The sequence below is a fragment of the Geotrypetes seraphini genome, chromosome 8 (genome assembly GCF_902459505.1).
Source record: "Geotrypetes seraphini chromosome 8, aGeoSer1.1, whole genome shotgun sequence".
Lineage (NCBI taxonomy): Eukaryota > Metazoa > Chordata > Amphibia > Gymnophiona > Dermophiidae > Geotrypetes > Geotrypetes seraphini.
The window spans coordinates 167,120,016-167,138,468 of NC_047091.1; the positions used below are offsets into that span (position 1 = coordinate 167,120,016).

At 45.3% G+C, this 18,453-nt stretch overlaps 1 protein-coding gene across 2 annotated transcripts in view; it reads left to right on the forward strand.

The window, feature by feature from the left end:
* The window catches only part of FAM222A (family with sequence similarity 222 member A), a 324,715-nt gene that overhangs the window by 87,969 nt on the left and 218,293 nt on the right, over positions 1 to 18,453 (forward strand). Inside the window, exon 2 of one of the 2 annotated variants that reach the window (XM_033956923.1) lies at positions 5,439 to 5,515. The exons of the other annotated variant lie outside the window; for it this stretch is intronic. The gene's annotated coding sequence lies outside the window, so the exon portion shown is untranslated. The remainder of the gene's footprint in view (positions 1 to 5,438; positions 5,516 to 18,453) is intronic. 2 annotated transcript variants of the gene reach the window in all.

The following is an 18,453-nucleotide window of genomic DNA, read 5'->3' on the forward strand; positions in this document are numbered from 1 at the left end:
TATTAAAGACTCTTCAAGGTTTGCTAATATTGAGATTTTCTTCCCATCCAATGCAAAACAGTGCTGAATACGCAGGTCACAGGACACCCCCACCAGTTGGATTTTTAGGGTATCCACAGTGCTTACGAATGAGCGAGATTTACAGGCAATTGCCGCCGTGGTATTTAAATCCGTGTCATTCATGTTCAAGTTTCAAGTTTAACCCTTTCAGGACCATAAGGATCGTAGGCCAATTTTTGTGGTTTTGACGACATTTTTATGGTAAAAAGGGCTTGCAGATGCCAAAAAATTGATTTTTTTTGTGAAATATCATTATTTTTATTTTAAAAAATCACACTTCTGGCTTATGGACAGTGTGGCAAGTGAATCTTCTCGTCAATCTAGCAACGACGCTAATGAATGAATGTCGGAACCAGTTTGTTTACATAAAGGCAGTATCATATGGAATCCGTACATATCAAATTTAGAACTGTAGACTATCCCAATCAAAATTGATAGGATTTTAAAGTTATGGGACAAATATGTCCCTTGGTCCTGAAAGGGTTAATAATTGTTTTGATTAATCGCTTAATTGTATTTCAAAGCGATGAACAAATTAAAATTACAATTTCTGGGAAACAATACATGACAGAACAATACATATTAACATACAATATTAAAACAATTACCATTACAAACTAATAAACACAAGGAAGGGGGGGGGGAGATGAAATACAAAATCATTATAGTAAAGTAGAACAAAAAAGGAAAAATACAAAACGAGTAACAAAAAACAGTATAATATAGTACAATAAAAATAATCATGTTCATTGTGGATATCGTGACACTTGGTCCAGCTAGGTGTGTCCCGAGGACTGATTTGAGAACCCCGTACAAAATGTGGATAACAAGGCCTTTAGGATGGCATCGTGGGTGGGAGACTAATTGTGCTGCCAGTTGACCCCTTTCAACAGGCTGAGCTAGTTCTGGATCTACACTTTTTTTTTTTTTTTAAGAGAATAATTGTCTAAACCATTTTCATACGTAAATGATCTCTTAAAGATTAGGTCACACCGAACAGCACGGTGCAGGATGATGAGTAAGTTCAAGTTTATTTAAAAATTTTATTTAATCGCCTAATCATATATTCAAGGCGATGTACAATACTAAAATAATTTGACGACGTATAAGGGTATAATACAAATGCTACGAGATTGACAGCGCCACTAGGAAAGGCAGGAATAGAATTACAGTAATTGATAGCAAATGAGACAATTAAGGGAAACGACAAGGAGGGGTTTAAAAGAAGTCAGAAATCTAAAGTTGGGCTAAAAAAAATTGGGAATCTGAAGTGAAGTGTGCGGTCTTGACTAAGGGCTAGATTCACTAAACAAACCGATCGTGTACTGATCGGTTTGCGACCCGATTTTACTCCGGCCCGATTCACTTACCTCTGTCCTAATCTGATTCCGATCCGCGCATGCAAATGAGGGGAACGGCATGCAAAGTAGGCAGTGACGTGATTCACTACAGAAATCTTGGAAACCGACTGGGCTGGCCGATCAACACAAGAAGCGACTGCTGGGGGGGTACCAGTTGCAAACGTCCTTTCCCACTGTCCTCGGCCTGAAATCCCAGCCCTGCAGCCCATCTCTGCCGCTCTGCTCTCTGCCCATTCCAGCTGAGCCTTGCTCTTGCCGCCCCAACTCTCCTGCTCTCTGCCACCCTTCCCCGCAGTGCGAGCTTGTGGTTTTAAAGCGGGGCTGCACTGCGGGGAAGGGCGGCAAAGAGCAGGAGAGTCAATAATTGCCTGCTTTTAAAAGTCCCCGCTGCCACAAGCCCTCCTGGCAATATCCTGCTGAAAGCGTGTTGGCTATGACTCTTCACGGCAGGGATTTGCTGGGGCAGTGAACTTGTGTCGGCGAAGGGGATGAGGTTGCTGCCGCCAGGGATCACCCTTCCCTTGGAGAGCAGGAGAGTCGAGGCCAGTAAAAAAACAAAACAACCCAGCAAAAATAGACACCAAATGCATGCACAAACCAACTTCATCTCTTTCTCTTTCTTTCTCTCTTTTTCTTTCTTTCTCTCTTTCTCTTTCTTTCTTTCTCTCTCTCTCTCTCATTCTTTCTCTCTTTCTTTCTTTCTCTCTCTTTCTTTCTCTCTTTCTCTTTCTTTCTTTGTCTTTCTCTTTCTCTCTCTCTTTTTCTTTCTCTTTCTTTCTCTCTTTTTCTTTCTCTTTCTTTCTCTCTCTCTTTCTCTTTCTCTCTCTCTTTCTCTCTCTCTCTCTCTCTCTCTCTCTCTCTCTCTTTCTCTTTCTCTCTTTCTCTTTCTCTTTCTCTCTCTCTTTCTCTTTCTCTTTCTCTTTCTCTAAGAGTCAAAAGCATCTTTAAAAAGAAAGCATTTTAACTTGCCCTTGAATCTATCTATATGTCTTTCTTCCTTTAGATAAATAGGTAAGGATTTCCACAGTTGAGGAGCTGTAACTGAAAAAATGTACTGTCTGCATGTATTGATGGATTTAAGTGAAGGAACAGTCAATAAGGGGCTCATAATAAAAAAAAAAATAAACCGTTTCTATGCATATCGTTGTTATTGTCTTCAATATATGTCATTCGTGCCTGACTACTGTATACCTTAAAATGCTAATAAAGATGATTGAACACACACAAAAAAAAAGTGGCCTAAATGGGTACTTGAACGATCAAAAAGCCTGATCGTCCAAGCACCCATAATCAAAGCTGGTTTTAGACATATCTAAAACCAGCTTAGGCCTTTCCCCTGCCTCTAGACGCACAGAGAGAAAAGAGGCGTTTTTAGAGGAGGGGAAAGGGCGGGCGGTGGGCCCACCTAGACCTAGGCGTTCAGCAGTATAACCAAAGTTTTAGGCAGGTTGCCTAGTCGGCACTTATACGTTTTGACTTAGACCAAGTCAAAACAGGTAAAAGTGCCGAAAAAGGGCCGCTGAGCTGATTGTGGCTGCTGCGATCAGCTCAGCGGCCCCAGCAACCTGCCTACCCTCTACAGCAATGATCGCGGCAGGAGAGATGGTTCATCTCCCCTGCCGCGATCCACCCTTCCCCCTCCCCGACAACGATCAGGGCAGGAGGGAGCCCAAGCCCTCCTGTCCCGCAGCACCCCCGACCTCCCGACACTATTGTGGCAGGAGGGAGCCCAAGCCATCCTTCCCCGCGGCACCCGCAAACCCCCGATGAAGATCGGGACAAGAGGGAGCCCAAGCCCTCTTGCCCCGCGATCCCCAAATCCACCCCCCCCCCCCCACCGAGTCTGTTGGGGCCAGGAGGGAGCTCAAGCCCTCCTGGCCCGGCGACACCCCCTAACCCCCACTCCCCACTAAAATACGGGCAGGAGGGATCCCAGGCCTTCCTACCCTCAACGCAATCCCCCCAACAACCGCCCCTGAACCCCCGATCGGCCCCCCGCTGACCCGCAACCCCCCTGCCAACCCCCCACCCCACTTCCCCGTACCTCAAAAAATGTTGGCCGGATGGACGGGTGCCAAACCCGCCCGTCCGACAGGCCAGCCAGCGTAGGAATGGGGCCGGATTGGCCCAGGTGGCTCAAACCCCACCCACAGGTGGGGCCTGAGGCACCTGGGCTAACCAGAATAGGCCCCAGGAGCCTTAGGCTCCTCCTGTGGGTGGGGCCTTAGGCACATGGACCCAACCCGGCCCATGTGCTTAAGGCCCCACCCACAGGAGGAGCCTAAGGCTCCTGAGCTTATTCTGGTTGGCTCAGGCCCCACCTATGGGCGGGGTTTGAGCCGCTTGGGCCTATCCGGATGGCTTTTCAAAACCCAGCACTTGGGTTTTGAAAAGCTTCCTCAAAATTGTGTCGGGCAGGAGGGCATCCGTGCATGCCACGCAATGATGTCGTGTGCATGTGAGTCATGATCGCATTGCATGCGTGGATGCCCTCCTGTCCAACGAGAGCACGCAGTGGGGCGGGAGTGGGGCATAACGAGTCAGGGATGGGTAGAACTGGGCGGGCCTTGGGGGCGAGCCTAGGAGTCTGGATTTTACTAAAGTAATTGGTTCTAGATGAGGATGGAACAGATGTTGATACTGAGTCCCTGAATGATGGATTTGTATTAATAGTGCTTGAAAAGAGGACAGAAATGGAGACCAAGTGAAAATGCTGGTTACCAATTCTCTTCTTCCAATAAGCCGCACAGGATTGATTGTGGCTCGTGTTACCTTTGACCTCTGTAAGATGAATCCCCGTGATTTCATTGGCTGCTACTTACACATTGTCCTGTGATCTGCAGTGTTACATGTCACTGAAAAAAAAAAACCTGTCCGTCTAGGTGTGTCTTGAGAACTGGGATGGAAGCACTGACCCTTCCTGTCCACAGTAGGAGCTAAATGTTGCCTGGGCGCAACCTCTGTTCAGACAGGATGCTTCTGTCATTGTGATTAAGTGGGGAAGGTGTGGTTCACTAGTTGGAGCAGGACGCTATGACCCAGGAAACTTTCTCCACTGAGCACCTTGTGACCTGAGGCAAGGGAGAGATTAAATAACTTAAAAAAAAATGTATGTTATTGTAAGCTCTTGGGGGAAGGAATTGAATATATCGTAAACAACCTTGAGCTAACATTGAGAAAGATGGTCTCGATAAGTGGTTCCCAAACCTGTCCTGAGGGAACCTCAGTCAAGTCGTTTTTTTCAGGATATTCACAGTGAATATTCATGAATTAGATTTGCACACAGATCTAATTCATGAAAATTCATTGTGGGTATCCTGAAAATCGCACTGGTTGAGGTCCCCCAGGACAAGTTTTGAAAACCATTGATCTAAAGGTAAATACTATTTTGGGGCGGGATTAGGGGGTGCAGAAATCTCTTAAAACTCGCATTCCTTCCCTGTTAGAATCGAGTGGATACAGATCCGTTTCGAGCACATCTGAACCTTCTGAAGGTATTCTCCATTCAAACGCCTCATGGCTTGGCATTTTCCCCAGTCTGCGGTTTACAGCGAGCGTAGCGACGAAAACTGCCTGTTACAAAGTAGTTCTGGCCCAGTTTTCCCCATTTGATGTCTTTGTTTCCCTCCCAAACAATTCCATGCACACTGCTGCCAGCCGTTTCAGCCTCTGAGCCAGCTCGAGCAGTTCCACGCTGGATTTTAATGCTGAGTTCTAATTAGTTCTCTGTGCCTTGCCAAGTTCTCAGATGTTGCCTTTTTAAGTAGCCCTAAATATTGATTTTTGAACAGAATAAGCGGAAATTTGAGCTATTGTACCTGCTGATTGATAATGGGAGGGGGGAAAAAAGAGAGAGAAATCCCCTTTTGCCTTCCACATACAATCACTTAGGGTATGCCAGGGCTTGGAACTGGTCCTTATCAACATCTGCTCCGTTTCCTATATGGCTTGACATGGAGGAGTAGCCAACTGGTTACTGGTTAACATATTAATGAATGTTCGCTTTCTGCTCCCTAGGGCTTATAATCTAAGGACCACATTTAATAACTACTGTACGTGATTGTGTAACGCATCTAGAGCTCAGATTTGGAAAAGTAAGTAAGTTGTTTTTTGTTTTTTTATTGCTTTTAACATATAACACAAGAATTATCTTGCTCCAGTTAATAGAGAAACTTAGATGCAAGCTCTCCGCAGACAAGGAAATATCTACTGTACCTGAATGCAGCATAACTCGCCATGAGTTCATTCCAATTTGTGTTCTGTTTGTAAAGAAAAACATCTAAGCTCTCTCTTGCTTTAATTTTTAGGCAAGAGATTCATGTGTACTTGCTTTATACCACTGAATACTTATTAGGATGGTAGCTTTTTTTTTTTTTTTTTTAAGGGCAAGTGGGAACATCGATCACATTTGTGGGTGGCGTCACCTATACAGAATACAGAAGAAAAAATACATTTCCTACAAGAGTTAGGGTTACCATATTTTTCTCCAGGAAACCCCCAGACCCATGACCCCGCCCAGTTCTGCTTCCAGCCCCGCCCTGGTCCACCCCAAGCCCCACCTCCGCAAAACCTCCTCTCTTCTTCTAGACGAGCTCCAGTCACGTCTGTAGGACCTGGAGCAATCACAGATGTGTGCAATGTCATCCACGCATGCTCAGAGGGTCTCCAGACGTGGGCGAAGCTCATTGGGGCTTTCCAAAACCTAGACAAATGTCGGGTTTTGGAAAGTCCATCCGGGAGCCCCGGACAGTCCTCTAAAAAGAGGACATGGAGTTTTCCCAGACATCTGGTAACCCGACACAAGAGTGGTTGACGTGTCATGCTATCTGTCCACTGACAATGACATTTCCAGGTAGGCAGCTTCATAATTTTTCTGTTTGTTTGTCTTTTTTGCTATTGATCATAAACCATGTGCCTTTTCTAGTTTCTTTTTCCAGCATGTTATTATTGATGTGAATTGTTGCAGTAAAGATGCATGGTATTTAGGCTGGTTTCCGAACACCTTCTAACTGGTATCAAAGACACAGAATAGTCTGGACTTAGCTATTTTTTTTTCTCCATAAAACATTTTCAATCTTCTGCAGTACTTTGAAAATGGGCTGGTCTACAGCAGCTGGGAGAGATGAGGGAGGATGGCAAAGTTTGCTGGTGTCAATGGTGCCTATGTTTTTAAGAGGATTTTGCAAAAACTTATAAGATGTTTGGCCGGATGGCAGTTGCTGTCCAGTGCCAACGCATAAGGTCCCTGGTTCACTCCCTGGCTTAGAACACCGCTGAAGTTGTGTTTCTAGCAGAGGTGGGCAACTCAGGTCCTTGAGGGCCAGAATCTAGCCAAGTATTCAGGATTTCCCCAATGAATATACATCGAAAGCAATGCATGCATATAGATCTCATGCATATTCATTGGGGAAATCCTGAAAACCCGACTGGATTCCGGCCCTCGAGGACCGGAGTTGCCCACCCCTGGTTTATAGTGTTGGGGAAGGGAGGGTCATTCATTGCTTAAGGATGACGCCTAGTGGCTAGATTCAGAGCCCATCATTTCAGGATTCCAGAAGGATGTCTGATAATACTGTATGGCTCCTAGCCTAGACCAGGGGTAGGCAATTCCGGTCCTCGAAAGCCGGAGCCAGGTCAGATTTTCAGGATATCCACAATAAATATGCATGAGATAGATTTGCATCTCAAGGAGGCAGTGCATGCAAATCAATCTCATACATATTCATTGTGGATATCCTGAAAACCTGACCTGGCTCCGGCTCTCGAGGACCGGAATTGCCTACCCCTGCTAGACAAATGCTGTCATAAGACTAGGTATGGTGGGGATAGGTGGGCAGGAGGTGGATAAAAAAAATGCCTCTGGCTAACTTCAAATAGAGTTCTGATTTGATTTGGAAATACAAGAGCAGAAGGAAATATCAGTCCGTCCCCCCACACCCACAGATAAAGAGCCAGGAATTCTGCCTGAGGTGAGCGACCTGGTAATATTGGTAAAACAGTTTAGGGTAGCATTACTGGTAAAGCAAGTGTTTCAAATCCACTGTGGCAATACCTACATATATATAAAATTGTTTGACCCTTCCTAGAGCCAGCCCCTATGAAAAATTAGTTTCAAACCTTCTTTCCACTTTTAACTTGAGACTCCTGATTTTCTTGATGTGATGGCAGCTCTTTGTGTTTTATCGTGGCAATCTGTTGCCTCAGACTGCGGCCAGGATAAATGACCCGCATGGAGACACCTCTCTATGCAGTCTTGCTGAGACCCACATTGTTTTCAAAGTCAAAGCCCTAAAAGATAAAGTAAACATGTGATAATGGCACATGACCCTCCTTTCATATGACATGCAAATGACTGCCTGTTCTCATAGTTCAACTGAGGTCACGTGGTCCTCTCTAACACAAAGGAGGTCATTTTTAGAAAGACTTTTCCATGTGTAATGCCTCTTGCATGGAGAAAAGGGGTTTTTAAACATTGCATAGATGCATTTGTATGTATGTGCAATACATACTCTATAATATACTGTATTTTTCGCTCCACAAAATGCACTTTTTTTTTCCCCAAAAGTGGATGGAAATGTCTGTGCATCTTATGGAGCGAATATTGCATCACAGACCGTGATGTGCAGTGTTTTCCTAGCCGGGCGACCAACTGTCAGGGAAACTTACAGTTAATATGGTACCTTTTTAAATCCTGGTGGTCCAGCGATGTATCGGCAGAAGTGAGATTTCAGCGCTCCTGCCCCATGCTGAGCCCCTCCCTCACTAGACGGCTACCTCCGATCTCATGGCCAGCGGCGCACAAGGCAGGTGCGAGCTTTTCACGCTCCAGCCTGGCCCCGCACCGCTCTCTGAAGCGATTGTGGCGCTTGGTTTCAAAACACTGTGGGATTTAGATGTGCATCAACTGACATTTTACAAATACATCCAAAATTCAAATATGAAAAAAAGTACACGGGCGTGAAAACTTTTGCAAGGTACATTGAGATAGCTGTGTCTGATTTCTGCTCGGGAGCAAGTCATCTTTCCTGAGGCACAAATAGAGTTTGTAATTTTTAACTATAAATGAAAAATGCTAATAAAAGCATCCCTAATGGGAACATCCGGAGGCCTCAGTTATTATTGAATACCCTCTAAAAATTGTCCTGCCTCCTGGCAAGCCATTCTCTGTCCTTTAAGGAAAAAGAGATCCTCTTCCACCTCAATATGATCGAGACGTTCAAATATGTCGCAGCCCGTATCGAGGTGGAAGAGGATCTCTTTTTCCTTAAAGGACCCATGGCAACAAGAGGGCAACCGTTGAAAATCAGGGGTAGGAAATTTCATGGCGACACCAGAAAATATTTTTTCACCGTGGTGGTTGATCGCTGGAATAATCTTCCACAACAGGTAATTGAGGCCAGCAGCGTGCCAGATTTTAAGAAAAGCTGGGATTGGCATGTGGGATCTCTTCATGGAGGTAGTTAGGGGTGGGCAGACTAGATGGGCCGTGGCCCTTTTCTGCCGTCATGTTCTATGTTTCTATGTATTTTGTCATTAGTGTGGACGAGGCCTCTCTTCCCCTCCTCCGCTGGTTCCTGCTCAGGCAGCTTGATGAGGAAGGGAATACAGATATGGAGAGAAGATAATATGGGAGGGTGTAGATGGGCTGGAGTAAGTCTTAACAGAGATTTCGGCAGTTGGAACCCAAGCACAGTACCGGGTAAAGCTTTGGATTCTCGCCCAGAAATAGCTAAGAAGAAAAAAAAAAAAAAAAATTTAAATTGAATCAGATTGGGCAGACTGGATGGACCATTCGGGTCTTTATCTGCCGTCATCTACTATGTTACTATGTTACTATGAGGTCAGTGCCACTGTAGATTGAAGAGAACAGTTTTGGCCAGAGGATTTGGTAGAGGTAGGGGGGTAAAATCTGGACGCCTAGACCCACTCCCCCCGCTACCTGTTTATTGGACAGGAAGGCATCTTCGCTGCGCGTGACGTTGCCTCATTGCGTCCACACATGCTCTCTCCTGACACAATTTCTTTTCATAACCCAGATAATGTGCTGGGTTTTGAACAGCTGTCCGGACCCCCAGACATGTTCTCAAAAGGACGTCTGGTGACCCTAGGTGGGGGGGGGGGGGAATCCATTTAGAGAGGGGACTACTAGGGGAGGAATGCTTGAGGAAGAGATTCCTGGAGGGGGGGGGAGGAGAAATGAAAAGAACTTTTTCTCCCCCAAAAAATAACAGTTAAAAAAAGAGGGGACTTTTAAAAAAAAATATTATAAAGGAGGAATTAGTGAAAGTAAGCATTTCTGAAATAAATTTAAAAGGCAATGGTGCTTATTTCAGAAAGATTAATTACGTTTTAGGCATTCATATGGCCTGAACTTCTGAATCCCAGTTTTACAAAACTGAGATACAAATGTCTGAAACTGAACAACATCCATATAGCAAGGAGAAATAGGCTGAACGTGTAATGAGTGGGACTAGAACAGGCCTTTTTAAAGAGTCGGTGGTAGATGTATTCTTAATGTGACCATACGTCCCGTTTTTAAATCCCTTGTCCCGTTGTCCCCACGCACAGCTTCGGGATGCTGAAATGTCCCGTTTTCAGAGACAGCATCCCGAAGCTGTGTGTGGGGACAGTGGGACAGGCAATTGCTTCTCCTCCCTCCCTGCCATGGCAAAGCCAGCCTGCCTGTCTGCCTCCCTCCCTCCAGTGCCGATGCCGATTCTAAACACACACACACACACACACACACACCCCGGTCTGCTGCTGCTTCCCTCTTGCCGCACGCTGCAACTGAAGGAAAAGAAGGTCCAGGCACCAGCCCACAAATCTTCTTCCCGACGTCAATTATGACATTGGAGAGGAAGTTCCGGGTCATCCAGGCAGCGATTGGCTGGCCCGGAACTTCCTCTCCGATGTCAGAATTGACGTTGGGAAGAAGGTTTTGTAGGCTGTTGCCTGGACCTTCCTTTCCTTCAGTTGCAGCAGGCAGCGGGAGGGAAGCAGCAGCAGATGGCGGCGGCGAATCGGAGGGGTTTAGAATGGGTGGTAGGCCAGGCATCGGTGCTGGAGGGAGGGAGGGAGGCAGACAGGTAGTCTGGCTTGGGCGCAACAGGGAGGTAGGTAGGCAGGCTGGCTGGCTTCGGGGAGGGGGTTGAATTGGTCGTGGGCCAGGCTTCGGTGCTGGAAGGAGTGAGGAAGGCTGGCTTTAGTGCGGCAGGGAGGTAGGTAGGCAGGCTGACTGGCTGGCTTCGGAGGAGGGGGGCCAAAGGCTGGAAAGCAGTGAGGGGGATATAGGAAGGAGGGAGAAAAGGAGGGGTTGTAAGCAGAAAGACTAGAGAGAGAAAGGCCTGGACCAAAGAGGAAAGACAGGAGGCAGATGCAGGATTATGCCAGGTGCAGACAGAGGGGGAGAGACCCTGAGGAGGAAGAAGAGAAGAAAGAAAGAAAACTCATGAAATCACCAGACAACAAAGGTAGGAAAAATGATTTTATGTTCAATTTAGTGATCAAAATGTGTCAGTTGTGAGAATTTATATCTGCTGTCTATATTTTGCACTATATTTGTCTATTTTTCTATAATTACTGGGGTGACATTGCATATTTTAAAGTCATCTGCCTTGACATCTTTGAAAACCTCCCAATATAAATGATAATTAACATTTTCGTTGCATACAGTGTGCTTTGTGGTTTTTAAAAATTTTTTATGGTTACCATTATGAATTAATAAGATAGTATGTGTACATGAAAAATGAATGGAAGAAATTAGGGGCGGGGCTAGGGTGGGATTGGGGGTGCGGGACTGAAAATTAATAGATGTCCCGTTTCCCCCAAAATGAGACCTACCCTGAAAATAAGTTCTAGCATGATTTTTGTGCTCACTTTTTTGACAACAGGACATAGGGAAACCATCTGGCACTGTGATGTTTGGATTTTCCTCCCCCTCCTCTCTTTGATGGGTGGCTTTGAGTGCAGACAGATACACCCATGACAGTAGGTACCACTAGCTTAAAAAAAAAAGGAGTTTGCAAATGTAACCATATGAGCAGTAGAAAAAAAAAAATTAAATCAGAAAGATAAACGCCCCTTGTCCTGTTTGCCACCATCAATGCATTCTTGTGAGAAAAGGAACCCCAGACAGAATAAACCATTGCAGATAAAATACCCTTTTCTATGGCAAATGGCTGGCATGGCATATTTTCCCATCCGTGCTCATATTTTAGTTGGAAGTACTTATACCACAGAGGTTTCGTCAACAGGAGACCTGAAGTTATGATGCCGTTGTACAGAGCCATGGTGAGGCCTCACTTGGTGTACTGTGTTCAGTTTTGGAGACCACCCTACCGAAAGGACGTGCTGAGGATCGAGTCGGTTCAGCGAACGGCCACCAGGATGGTCTTGGGGCTCAAGGATCTCACTTGAGGAAAGAAGAGAACGGGGAGATATGATTGAAACATATAAGTACATCACGGGACGCATCGAGTCAGAAGATGATATCTTCGGGCTTGTGGGACCCTCGACCACCAGAGGGCATCCGCTGAAGATCAGGGGAGGGAAGTTTCATGGCGACTCCAGGAAGTACTTCTTCACCGAAAGAGTAGTGGATCATTGGAACAGACTCCCACTCCAGGTGATAAAGGCCAGCAGCGTGACGGATTTTAAGAGAAAATGGGATACTCACGTGGGATCTTTAAGGGAGTAAATTCAGGGGAGGGGATACTTGGAATGGGCAGACTTGGTGGGCTATAGCCCTTTTCTGCTGCTTTTTTCTATGTTTCTATGATGGCAGATAAAGGCCAAATGGCCACAGCATCCACTATCTCCTCCTCTCCCTATTGGCTAAGGCTCTTAACATCTGCATTGTGAGGTCATAGGGCTTTAAGGTTATAGAAACAGACTCCCACTCCAGGTGATAAAGGCCAGCAGCGTGATGGATTTTAAGAGAAAATGGGATACTCACGTGGGATCTTTAAGGGAGTAAATTCAGGGGAGGGGATACTTGGAATGGGCAGACTTGGTGGGCTATAGCCCTTTTCTATGTTTCTATACCGTAGTTTTAAAATTGAGGTTCTAAAAACGGCAGGGATGGAGAGGTTAAGAGAAATGACTTTCAGCTCTTCCATGCTAATGTAATCTTGAATCTCTTACCAGATCTTCAGTGCTGTAGCTAAATTGCTTTTTTGATGAGCATTTAATTATTAACAGGGCCCTCTGAACTGCCTGGGGCGCACATGTATGTGTGCATGGTGGGGGGGGGGGGAGGGAGGGAGGGTGTACGAGCCATTTCAGTAAGAAGGCTACAGACAGACATCCGTGAGCGGAAGAAAGAGGAAGGTCAGATGCGCTACAGCGCTAACCCCCAAATGCTTTAATGGTAGCCTTTGGCAAGGTGTCGACAGACTCTTTTTAACACTTTGAATAATTTTATGCAATATGACCTTTTTCCTGTTGCAGGTGGTATTAACTCCTTCCAGGAACAAACCGGCTAGCATTTACTAATTCTACCGATGACCGCCTTTCCCCCCCCCCCTTTCAAGGTTGTATGTAAATAAAACTGTACTGTAGACTTTGGTTCATAGACAACGGCACGAAAGACAAAGGCGCGGCCAGACAATTGAGCGCAGCGCGAGGCGCGCACCGCTCAAAATTACTGTTTTTAGGGGCTCCGACGGGGGGTTTTGTTGGGGAACCCCCCACACTTTACTTAATAGACATCGCGCCGGCGTTATGGGCGGTTTGGGAGGTTGTAACCCTCCACATTTTACTGTAAACTTAACTTTTTCCCTAAAAACAGGGAAAAAGTGAAGTTTTCAGTAAAATGTGGGGGGTTACACCCCTCCCAAACCCCCCACAACACCCCCACAACGCGGCGCAATGTCTACTAAGTAAAGTGGGGGGTTTCCCCCCCCACACCCCCCATCAGAGCCCTAAAAACAGTAATTTTGAGCGGCGCATGCCTCCACGCTGCGCTCAATTGTTTGGGCGCGCTTTTGACCTGACACCTTCTCCCATGACAGTAGGGAGCATATATGTTTTTTTTAATTCTTAGAGACCCTCCCTATCATTGCAGTGCAGCCACCAAACTTTCCGGCCCCTGCTGTGTCAAACGTATCATGCTCTGTCTCTTTGCTTCTAATGAGAGAACTGTATCCCTTCTGGTTCATGTCTTGCTCACACTGGAGCCTTCCCATGCCACCACTTTCTCTTTTTGTCAAATATATTGAAGCGTGTTTGGATTTTCCTATCAGTTCAGTCTATGGGATATGCAGTTAGCTAGTTGATTTTATAGCATAAAACTGATTTTGCCTGTACCACATCCATTACATGCAAATCTCTCTTGAGCACATTCTTAATGCATGTTTTGACATCACGGTGTGAGCTAATAATGATATGCAAATCATGTAAAATACTAACCTGCAATAAGCACTTACGCGTGCTTACTGTACATTAAAAAGGCAGTTCCATGGGATACACTCAGGCATCCCATGTAGTTTCGAGATCAATGTGTGCTACCCGCACACTAAAAATTCGATTTTATTTTTTAGGGTTCGGGGGGGCATGTTTGGAGGCAGAGAGTACAATGTGGGGTTACAACCCCCCAAAAACCCCCCAATGCCAGCATGATCACTATTAAGTAAAGTGGGGGGGGTTCCCCCACCAAGACCCCCCCATCGGAGCCCTTTAAAAGAAGGTTTTCTTTGGCACGCTGAAGTCTTGCGCTGAATTGTCGGCGCGCGTCTGTCTCGCGCGCTTAAGACTATGAACCGGTTTGTTTGCATCTTGCCTTTTCTAATAAACTGTTTTGGAAAAAATCTTTACCGCCCAGTTTGCCAAATAAAATCAAAGCGGTTAACAAAATGGTCCAATAAGCGCGGTATTTGCAGGGAAGCCCCTACCTCCTCCGAAATATGTGCAGGCAGTAAAAAGTCCCATTTGCTAATAGCCACAGGTTAATTTCAAAATGAGTGTGAGGTCATTAATAGGAAAATGGAAATTGCAGACAATTTAAAACCACGATAAAAAGTGGCCCCTGTGCATTGGAAACCCGCGCGCAATTAATAGCACAGGCCATTTTTAGCAGCTTAAGAAAGGGCCCATTATTACCGTGTTTCCCCGAAAATAAGACAGTGTCTTATATTAATATTTAGTCCCGATCCAAGATGGCCGCGAGCTGATGAGAGTGAGGGAGACGCCGCCAGAGATTCCACGTAATAACGTTTACTTACTGCTCTATCGATGCCGAAAAGGAGAGGGAAAGGTGCTTCTGGAGCCTCGAGGCGCCCGGAGACTCCTCTTCAGATGTCCATGGAGGATTTCTTGCGGCGTCTAAACCAAGAGGCAGCAGCTGCATCGGGGAGTCGCCCGCTGGAATCGCCGGGAAGGAGTGAGGTCGCGGCAAGCTTCCCTGGGCTAGAGTCTACTCTGAGCCCCGACGCCAGAACCCCGCCCCCTCAGCCGCAGTGTGCTAGCTCTCCACGGGAGAGTAGTCAGTCCGAGGAGGCAGACTTCGTTTTCCGGGAGGCTGTAATGGGCATAGCACCGGAGGAAGAGGAGACTGCGGTGAGAACAACGAAGGGACATGAAATAGAGCAAGGTTCCCAGAGGGAGAAGACTGCCATTGCTGTGGAAGCTGGGACAATGCAAGCAAGTATATTCTCTGTTCCTAAACCCATGAATGTTACCCTAGACTCTATTTGGGACTTGGTAATTACTCTGGGACAAACATTGTCACCACAAATTAAAGCACTAGAAGACAAATTCCTAGAACAAAGAAATGAAATAAATGGACTTAAACAGGAAAATATATTGATGAAAAATAATGTGGAAAAAATAGATAAAAAGATAAGTGAAGTAAATCAAGTCCAAACGACACTGATTAAAGACAATATCAACCTTAGGAGAAAGGTGGAAATGATGGAAAATAATATGCGGTTGAATAATCTTAGATTTTTGAACTTCCCAAAGATTCCTTCTTTATCAGCAAAAGAAGTTTTGAAAAAGTACTTTAGTGAGGTTCTTAATGTTCCTAATGATGCTTTTCCTCCTTTCTCTAAAATATATTATTTGCCAACATCTAAAAAGTTGCAAGAACAACATCAATTAGAACAACAAGGTCAGGGCGAACAAATGGATATAACATCATTATTGGAATCTTCAATGAGGGAGGTAGCTATTCCAGCTACCCTATTGGCTACGGTGGTTTTATCACCAGATAAAAATTGGATATTACAGCTTTACTTTAAGAACAGACATAAAGAGATTTCTTGGATATAAAGTTCAATTATTTCCGGATGTGACAAGGGAATCTCAGAAACGAAGGAAGGAATTTTTGCTTCTTAAGCCTGGGGTTGCTGCAATGGGGGCATCATTTCTTTTACGATATCCTTGTAAATGCATTGTAAAGTATAAATCTTGCAATTATATTTTCTTTGAACCTTCGCAGCTGACAGGATTTCTCTCCAGGAGGGGCCTTGAAGGGGATTAAGAAAATCTCAATGCATAAATTTACTCTTGGTCCATTCTCATCTGACCGCCTAATTTGTAATTTGAATTTTTCTTTTTCTTTTAAATAGTTTCTCACTCAGGAACATCTTGGATCTCAAATTTTGGGACTTTAATTTTGATTGAGTAAATAGTAATTTCGTTACATAAATGTTACTTCATTTGTTTTATGTTATGTTGACTTAATCATATTCTGTACAAGAAGTTTATTCTTGATAATATATTCAAAATATAAATAAAGAATTAAAAAAAAAAAAAAATAAAAATACAATATTTAGTCCCAAAAAGGCACTAGGGCTTATTTTTGGGGATGTCTTATTTTTTTTAATGTACAACGATCATCTCTCCCTTCCTCTCCTCCACCCCTCTCCTCACATTGCAGAGGGTTGTTCACCTTAATAATCTGTCCCCTTTCCACATTTCTCTCTTCCCTGTGCCGCCGTGTCACTGATGACATCATCAGCAATGCGGCAGAGGGAAGGCCCTGGCGGGGAAGGCAGCAAAGCAGCCTGTTCAGAGTGCTGCTGCCGATGCTGAAGGGAGCGGAGGTACGGTATGTTGGTCTCGCGATGGGAGGCTCGGTGGGGTTCTGCTGCGCGGGGGGATGGAGGAATGGAAAGATGCTGTGCAAGAGGATGAGTGAGAGGAGAGAAAGCTGTTACACATGGGGGGGGGGGAGAAAAGGAGCTTCCGCCGGCAAATCGGGCAGCACTATTGCCAGGAGGGATGGAGTTAGGGAGTGACGGGGACATTCGGGAGGGGCTTTGGGGGGTTCTATTAACAAGGGCTTATTTTTGATATAGGGCTTATATTAGGACCTACCCCGAAAATCATGCTAGAACTTATTTTCAGGGTAGGTCTCATTTTGGGGGAAACGGTATATAGTTTGAAAATGCATTTTTTTGTGGAAAGCTAATGCCAGTTTTGAGTTGCCATCATCTTGCTCCCTGGGAATGCTGGGCTACAGCTTAATAAATATTCCTCTTTGGGTAATATTACAAGATACTGGAAGGCCCCAGGCTTGTAGTTTTAAAATGAATATCATCTTTCCTAAACTAAAAATTGTCTAAATAAAATTATTCTGCTAATTGAGTATGCAGAATTATCCTATGTGGATTGCAGCTTGAAATTATGTAGCAAATGACGTTGATGTCTTTTTTTCTATGGGACTAAAGCACCCAGATGCTTATGGGGTGCGGTAGGGGGGGGCAGTTTTCATTAAGCTGTCTAGCAGGCAAGTGTTAGTGGAGTTGGAACTAAAGGGGACTGTGAGGATTTACAAAGGGACCTGAACAAACTAGAAGAGTGGGCGACGAGATGGCAGATGAAGTTTAATGTAGAGAAATGTAAAGTCTTGCATGTAGGGAAAGAAACCTGAAGTACAGCTATATGATGGGAGGGCTGGTAATGGGTGAAAGTACTCAAGAAAAGGACTTGGGGGTAATAGTGGACAAGACAATGAAGCCGTCGGCACAGTGTGCAGCGACCTCTAAGAAGGTGAATAGAATGGTATTGCAACCAGAATGAAAGAGGTCATCCTGCCGTTGTATCGGACAATAGTGCGCCCGCATCTGGAGTACTGCGTCCAATATTGGTCGCCGTACCTTAAGAAGGATATGGCGACACCCGAGAGGGTTCAGAAAAGAGCAACGCGATTGATAAGAGGTATGGAAAACCTTTCATATGCTGAAAGATTAGAGAAACTGGGGCTCTATTCCCTGGAAAAGCGGAGACTCAGAGGGGACATGATAGAGACTTACAAGATCATGAAGGGCATAGAGCAGTGGTTCCCAACCCTGTCCTGGAGGACCACCAGGCCAGTCAGGTTTTCAGGATAGCCCTAATGAATATGCATGAGAGATATCTGCATATAATGGAGGTGCCAGGCATGCAAATCTGCTCCATGCATATTCATTAGGGCTATCCTGAAAACCCGACTGGCCTGGTGGTCCTCCAGGACAGGGTTGGGAACCACTGGCATAGAGAAAGTGGAGAGGGACAGATTCTTCAAACTTTCAGAAACTATAAGAACGAGAGGGCATTCGGAAAAATTAAGAGGGGACAGATGCAGAACCAATGCTAGGAAGTTCTTCTTCACCCAAAGGGTGGTGGATGCCTGGAATGCGCTTCCAGAGGGTGTGATCGGACAGGGTACGGTATCAGGGTTTAAGAAGGGATTGGATGAATTCCTGAAGAAGAAAGGGATAGAAGGGTATAGATGGAGATCATTATACAGGTCCTGGACCTGATGGGCTGCCGCGTGAGCGGACTGCTGGGCAGGATGGACCCCTGGTCTGATCCAGCAGAGGCACTGCTTATGTTCTTATGGATAGAGAGTGTGGGGTAGTGGTTAGAGCTATAGCCTCAGCACCATGAGGTTGTGGGTTCAAACCCCGTGCTGTTCCTTGTGACCCTGTGTAAGTCCTTTAATCCTCCCCTGCCCCAGGTACATTAGATAGATTGTGAGCCCACTGGGACATATTGGAAAAACACTTGAAATACCTGTATGCAAACTGATTTGAATGTGGTTGTATTA